This window comes from Schistocerca serialis, chromosome 7 (assembly GCF_023864345.2).
Source record: "Schistocerca serialis cubense isolate TAMUIC-IGC-003099 chromosome 7, iqSchSeri2.2, whole genome shotgun sequence".
Classification (NCBI taxonomy): domain Eukaryota; kingdom Metazoa; phylum Arthropoda; class Insecta; order Orthoptera; family Acrididae; genus Schistocerca; species Schistocerca serialis.
This window is the reverse complement of record NC_064644.1, coordinates 262,058,366-262,066,215: the sequence shown is the minus strand read 5'-3', so window position 1 is coordinate 262,066,215 and position 7,850 is coordinate 262,058,366. Positions and strand designations below refer to the sequence as shown.

The 7,850-nt window shown below is 44.9% G+C and overlaps 1 pseudogene; it reads left to right on the top strand.

Annotated features, from left to right (window-relative positions):
- Positions 1–3,733: 3,733 nt before the first annotated feature.
- Positions 3,734–3,851, top strand: LOC126413476 (5S ribosomal RNA; annotated as a pseudogene).
- The last annotated feature ends 3,999 nt before the right edge of the window (positions 3,852–7,850 follow it).

Here is a 7,850-nt window from a genome sequence, read left to right as displayed (position 1 = left end):
GATCGCGCTAACGCGGTCTGCAAAATTTTACGCATGCCCCAGGTCAGCAGAGTGCTGCAAGATATCCACAGACGGCTGTGATCTCCTATCTCTATTGGATGTCCGACCGCGCGGCTCGAACCTCCGTCTCCCACTCCCCAAAACGTTCTTTCCTCCAGCTCAACTTCGAATTTCTCAAAAATCACAGGTGTAGGGATGATTTTGTTCTATTGTCTGCTGGGAAATGTCAGAAAATTTTCGAAAAATCAGGGAAAAGACAGCAAATTTCGCTCTCTCTGCATATCTGAAGCACAATTACCTTCGCGACATTGGTACTGGACTGGACCACGTTATGTTCGATTGGTAGGTTCGTCAGTGCCTTGCGCTAAGTGAATCGACGCAACCTCGTCGGTTAAATCATATATTTGGAGCGAAAAACAGAGACAACGCTCCAAATGGCGCTGGGACATCAGGGTGTAAATAGTGCACGCAGAAACGCCAGATTATCGTATATATTTCCTATTCAGAGGGTGGCGAGGCCAACGTGACGTCACTGCCCACATTTGCACCACTAGCCAACAAACAGAGAGATGAGATTGAGGCTTTCAGACTGACACCAAAGTTAGTCTACCCACAAAGATTGCGTGGTCAATGCAATGAGATCTACGGATGGGCTTTCCGTTGCCACACACCTTGTGAACGCCAGCAGGATGTCAAGCTTTTCTCTCCAAGCACAGAATCCAGCAACCACCAACGTCAAAATGGAAAAACATGCTGGCTGCGCGATGAATTGATATTGCAGAGCCGTCGGCGACTAGCTTGTAGCAAATCGTTTTTGCGATGGTTTTGCTGCGCCTTCTCCTTGGTTGGTTGTTTTTTTCTCTTTAAACTTCCCGTCAGAGGGTTTCTTGTACAGAGAGCGGGAGGCTACTTGAACGCGTGCGCGTTCTGAAGAATAAATCAAGGTACTGTGTGGTACTCTGGAACTCTATGACGTGGAGTGTTATAGAACCCGCAATGAGTTGGCGACATTGTGGCGAGACTATGGTGGGAGACTTCTCAGTTCTTCTTTCACTCTGATAGCCTGTCGCCACGATATAATCTCTAGTTGGACAAGCTGTGGTATGGTGGCTCTCTTTTCCCAGGTTCTCCAGAAACAGGCGAGAATTATTGTGCTCATTATATTGTCCCATGCCCTAGTTACATCCGAATTCCGACTTATGTATTTACTCTCCTGCCAAGTTTTTAACAGTGTCGTGACCTCGGGTCTAGTTAAGTTTTAGACAGTAACTATCGTGTGTAAGAGAGATCGGTAATACGGCCCTTGTTTACAGTGTAAGTGCCTTCCCCAGTGTTTTACATATGTGATTTGTTCGTAAGAACTTATTCGTGTTTGAGGTATTTCTATTACAATGTTCTGCTCTATTTAATGCATGTGACGGCCACATTGTTGGCTTATGTTTTAAAAAATGCACGGAGTAGCCATCTGACAGTGCTGCTTGTACCTGGTTGCTATTATTTGCAGCCAGGCTCTTAAGTTAAGTAATCTGTTTTTTTTTTAATTTGTCATCCTGCTGTAATTTAGTAAATTGTAATTATTACTTCGCTGTTGAAGTTCTGTGTACTTTGGGGACTATTAATTACAGAAATTTAGTATTTAATTCCAAATTGTCATTCCTGGTTTTTTTTAACTACCTGATTTAAGTGAGTGCCTTGTAATATGGTAAATCGGCTCCAATAGGTAGATACTATTTTGGAAAGGCTATGTGCCTCTGACTAATGTTACGAGTATTTCGTATTTGTGTACTCAGGCCTTAAATTTTAAGAGTTGTTCCCTTATCGAATTTATACAATTACTGTTGCGTTTTTTAAAATCTGTTCACTGCATTGAACTTTGGCATAACCCCACTTACAAAGTTTAATGATAGTATTATAGCTGCAAGTTCATTTCAGCTTGATCAAGTGAAAATGTTGTAATTGGATTACTTCAAAATTTCTTAAGCACAGCTACATTGCTCAATTCAGGATTTAACTTGCATATCAAGTGGATCAAAAATGGTTCAAATGGCTCTGAGCACTATGGGACTTAACATCTGAGGTCATCAGCCCCCTAGAACTTAGAACTACTTAAACCTAACTAACCTAAGGACATCACACACATCCATGCCCGAGGCAGGATTCGTTCCTGCGACCGTAGCGGTAGCGCGGTTCCAGACTGAAGCGCCTAGAACCGCTCGGCCACTCCGGCCGGGCTCAAGTGGATCTGTCATTTTATAGTTGTTATCTAGAGCCTTTCAAACTCATTTAAGTTTTTACACCTTCTCTTTTCCTGAGCTCTAGTCAGTATGTAATATTTGTTTTTGTAACTTGGCTCCATATGGATCAGCATCAGTCAGCTAAATGTTATTTCTGGTAGCATGACGTCGTGAGAAATTGTAATATGAAGTGCAGAGATGTGTTATTCTTTCTGTGAGGGTTAAAAACAGGTTTTTGTGTTCTAATATTGAAGCTTGAATTTCTGTGTAATCAATTACTTTATGAAAACTATATAATGTAATTTCGGCCAAGCACCTTACCACTTCCTCCCCATTCCTACAATTTCAGTTGCATAGTGAAAAAATTGTAAATTTGTGGTAAGTTCTTACGGGACCAAATGCTGAGGTCATCGGTCCCTAAGCTTACACACTACTTAATCTAAAAAACTAACTTACGCTAAGGACAACACACACACCCATGCCCGAGGGAGCACTCGAACCTCCAACGGGAGGAGCCTTGCGGACCGTGACAAGGCGCCCCAGACTGCGTGGCTACCCCGCGCGGCTTGCATGGTCATATGTAACGGTAATGTCACAACATTGTAAGTTAATAAGAAAAAATAGTTATTTTAGGAGCTCTTCAATGCATTAGACGTTCACAAATGATTTTTCGTTACAAACTCGATGGAAACTAACGTTTACTCCCTGTTCTGACGCAATGGTATGGCTGTTAGCATGAAATAGCGACACAAACGCGTGAAAATGCGAGTTTTGAGCATTTGAAGAGGAATGGTTTCTCAAAACTAACTCTGCGTTTTAAATAAACAACATATTAAATAAAAAACAAAAGCTACTGCATAGAAAATTCAATACTTCATGGAATCATATAGGTAAAGATGTAAAATTTGTAACAGATGCTTGAAATGATATGGGGTTTTATTGAAACTAAAGTAAGTAGTAGCTGAGGGGCAATGTTGTGACCAGCACTGTACAGCATATCAGTAGTAATGACCATTGCGGCAGACTTGCGACTTCAGGTAACCCCACTGCCTACGATAATGAAAGGAAAATTCTCTATCGCATACCGCATTTTCACTGCTCGTGCAGTAAAATTTCAGCATAAGGATGACATTTTTACTAACTCTACTCGCAACGCATTTTTCGTACAGTATCCACAGACACCACTCAATGTACCTGCAAAATTATGTCATTGTACGATACATAATTCAGGACATATGACGTCATAAACACGGAGATACTTAACGTCAAATCTGCATTAACGCATTTGCAAAGTAATCGAACGTTTGAAACTGTTTTCCAGATATGAAGAAGATTCTTGGAAGGATTGGGAGTGTGTGTGGGGAGGTGTTACTGGTTAATACCTAAAACCCAATCAAGAGTTCAACATAAGCGCGTAATGAAAAAAATCAGAAGCAAAGATTGTATAGACAGTTCAGTGACAAAGCAATTTTGCTTTTTCAGTATCTAAGCTACGCACTGCCAACGGCCTTGCCGCATTGGTAACACCGGTTCCCGTCAGATCACCGAAGTTAAGTGCTGTCGGGCTGGACTAGCACTTGAATGGGTGACCATCCGGTCTGCCGAGCGCTGTTGGCAAGCGGGGTGGACTCAGCTCTAGTTAGGCAAACTGAGGAGCTACTTGATTGAGAAGTACCGCCTCTGGTCTCGGAGACTGACATATGGCCGGGGGAGTGGCATTCTGACCACATGACCCTCCATATCCGCATCCAGTGATGCCTATGGTCTGAGGATGACACGGCGGCTGGTCGGTACAGTTGGGCCTTCATGGTCTCTTCGGGATCAGTTAAATTAAGCTACGCATTGTCTTACATAGTACATGAAAATATCTCATAAAAACTACAACATAGCACACGGAATTATCAATGGAGTTTTAAAATCAATAAAAGTCGACATACAAACAAGATTAGAAGTTTATAAAATTTCTGTACGGCCAGTGGAAGCAAAGCTTGGACAGTTCTAAATCAAGAGAGGAGATGTGTCGCTCGAGCCTTTCCGGACGGACTAGTCCGTACATAAGGTTCTTAGGCGAGACGTCGTTGTGAAATTTCCACACTGTTTGATCGGCGCAACTGACAAACACTTTCAGGTGCGGCGAACACATTGCTGGATTGAGACACAAGCCTCCTATTCGTGCCAGTCTAGGAAGAAACCGCACAGGCGATAGCGGGAGAGACAGGTTATGCGACCTGTCGGACGATGATCCAACAGCATCGGAAAGCACGTAGAGGCTGTCAGCCACTCTGTGTGCTGCCGTCGGCCACCCCAGGCCCGTCTGTGGGAAGCCTGTCTGCCGATAAACGTTTCCGCGCCGACGTGTGCCCGTCCTCACCGTCGTCGTCCGAATATCCATGTCGCCACCGCAGCGTCATCGCCTGTACGACCAACGGTTCCCTTTGTGGTCACTGTGATTTTTAACATAACCACCGCTGGACCGATGTTGCGTTGCTACCCTGTGTCTCTGTCCAGCAGATTTGTCAAGCTGCGAATTTCCACCGCTTCTTTAATAACGCTGTGACAATAGAAGACGTCCGCGTCCTTCTCCAGCACCAACCGTCTAGGTACTGACTAGTACTTGTTCGCCTGTTGCTGGTTTCTGTAATTCTTAGGCTGCTAGGCGTCCTTGCTTCTCCAGTGTAGTCTGCTTGTGTCATCGAGATTTTCTTCCGTGTTATTTGCGTCAACAAGACTTTCATCCGTGTGTTATTTGTGTCATCGAGTATTTCATCAGTGGGTTGTGTCATCGAGTCATTCATCTCTGTGCGTGCGTCGTCGTGCCTTCCTTCCGTGTTTGTGCAACGTCACTTCCGCCGCCGCCTCCATCTGTCTATTGCCGCCTGACGTGGCCGCTGCCATCCTTGTCACATCGGAGGCATTCTCATCGCTCGCAAGTCCACCACAGCTCGTCACCGTCGTCTCAGCGACGCTTCGGCGGCCGCTCACCCCTACACCTATCCTCCCTTACATACAGTATCCTCTCCCACCGCAACAGTAACCCACACATCTCTTCACCCTCAGCTCCCCCAATATTTTCTCATTCAGCCACGACTCATCAGCCACCGCATCCACCACTGCCGCACGCATATCAGCCTTCCGAGTGACGTTTGCCTCAGATGACATCCCCAGCATCATCTCATCAAGCCTCATGGCACCAACCAACACATGCCGTGCTGAAGGACCTGCACAGCTCAAAGGTAACCCTCAACAACGAAACATTCCGCCACCCCCTACCAATCACACAAAAGCCGTTAAAAACCAACAAAACGACAAAAGACTGACATCAGTCTCACTCTCACAACAACAAGAAAAAAAAAAAACGCAAACTGATCCCAACGACACCTAGCACCCAGCACATGCACACAACTCCTCCTCATCCTAGATGTTCGCCTACCATCCACACCTTTGTCCTCTCCAAACCAGATCTGAAATTCCTCAAATCCAAGTCCCTCACCCTCGAAATCAAAAAAATCTAGCAAGCCTTCATATCCAACAAATCGTCCCTAGAGAAGTATCTGTATTACTGATGTCACTCAACCCCAACTTCAACATGACATTCTCTCCAAAATTCCTCATGTCATCTTTGGTTCAAAACCTCCTTAACACTCCTTACCACAATACCCCGTGCCACACCACCCAAAGTTCCCTGCCATCTTCTCATTCTCATTGCACTGATCACCAAAGTTAATCTCGAGATCATGAAGTGGAATCCGAAGGGAACAACGAGTCAAACTTAGGAGTTAGAAAAGCTCTTTGCATTAACACTGATCATGATCCCACTTGCCTCGTCCATGTATTTACTGTATCTGCCTCCACCACAGACCTTCACCTAAAGAAGGAGCCCTGATATACTGCCACCATCACAAGGTTGAACCTTCCAAATCAGATTCCCAGTACTACTGCAGTCAAAAGTGTCTTCACTACAATGATCACCTAATCTCAGATTGTAAAACCCCACCTAGCTGTCCACACTGCAGAGCCTCCCATTTCCTTAAATAGTGGCCTCACCTAGCTTCCCTTACTAACTGCTACACCTGCAATTACTCCCACCCCACCTATTCCATGAAATGCAAAGCCAACCCACAACCAACCAAACTAGGACTCTCTATCCAAACCCATCCCATTGATATACCAATTCAACTTAACAATTTCCTCTGTCCAACCACCAGTGCTGAAGACATCATGAAATTCATGACAATTGTTCTCCAAAATATTCATCCATTCTAAAATCCAAACATGTTTCAGCAAATCTACGTAGCTGTCCACTCTGTCTTCCATCTCCCCCAAAGCCACCTACTCCCACAACCAAGTTCACTTCCTCTTTACTCGCCTCAGTACCCTAGTCTAATATCTATCTCGTCCTCACCCAGACACACTACTCTATTTTCCTTATAATGACACAACAGCACTAAAAATTTTTGTTCAACAACATCTGCTCCCTACCCATCAATAAATATATTTTAGTGCATGCCCTGTCACAGTACAATGTCCATATAGCCCCCTTCCCCTGGCCAGAGGTGGAGTGGGAACTGACCAGCACAAGAACATCCCTGTTTGGCCACGTCCCTTACAGAATACTCCCACTGATCACCTTAGCCTCACCCTCTTTTTCTAAACCTTAACCATTACCTATGCCACCATCTACACCGAACCTAATCACCCCATCCCCTATGTCTTACAGACCCACATAGATCACACCACAACATCCATAGTAGATCTCATGCAGAACCATCAGAACTAGCTCCCTGCAAGTTGAAATTTTTTCCATACCATACCACACCCAGACTGAAAGCAACACCCTTCCAGATGTTGTCCTAGCATCTCCCAACCTCCTTGGATGCCTCACAGTAGAAGTCCTTGATCTGACTGGCACTGACCACCTACCTGTAATCCTCACCATCTCCTACACACAACCTCATCCTCATGCACCCCATTGCAATCTCCATCCACGAGTTATGCAAGAGTATTGCTAGGCCAAGTGGAATGCCTAATGGGATTCCCTAGAGATCCAGATTGGAAGCCACCCTTGACTTTCCAACAACCTGATGATATCGCTCATGCCACATCCTTCCCTTAGCACGCTTTGTCAGACGATATGCACCCACATTCCCACCAAGACCATGTATCCTCATTGTCCCACCCTCACCACCACTCATCGTCTGAGTGTCCCATTGACTGTACAAGTAGTTCCCACGAAACTGTGCCTAGGATACACTCACACACCACCAGCAAATACAGAGACTCATGAGGAATTTATTAAATGCAAAGAAAAGCTGGGACTGGCCCCAGACATATTCATAAACCCTTCAAAGTACTGGAAAACACTGCATCGACTCACAGGCAATAAACCCATACCTCACTAGCTGCTCCTCCACAACAGCCATCCCTTACCTGACAACCTGAGCAAAGCTGATGACTCTGCATCTTATCTCTCTAAGATTTTCTTCATCCCTGATGACCTTTATTTTGATTACTCCCTGTTCCCTACCATCTATAAACGTACTAACACTGTTGTCCCACCCCTGTCTGCCAGCTTACAGTGCTTGGGTAATAGACCACAAACAGCATTAAATACACCTA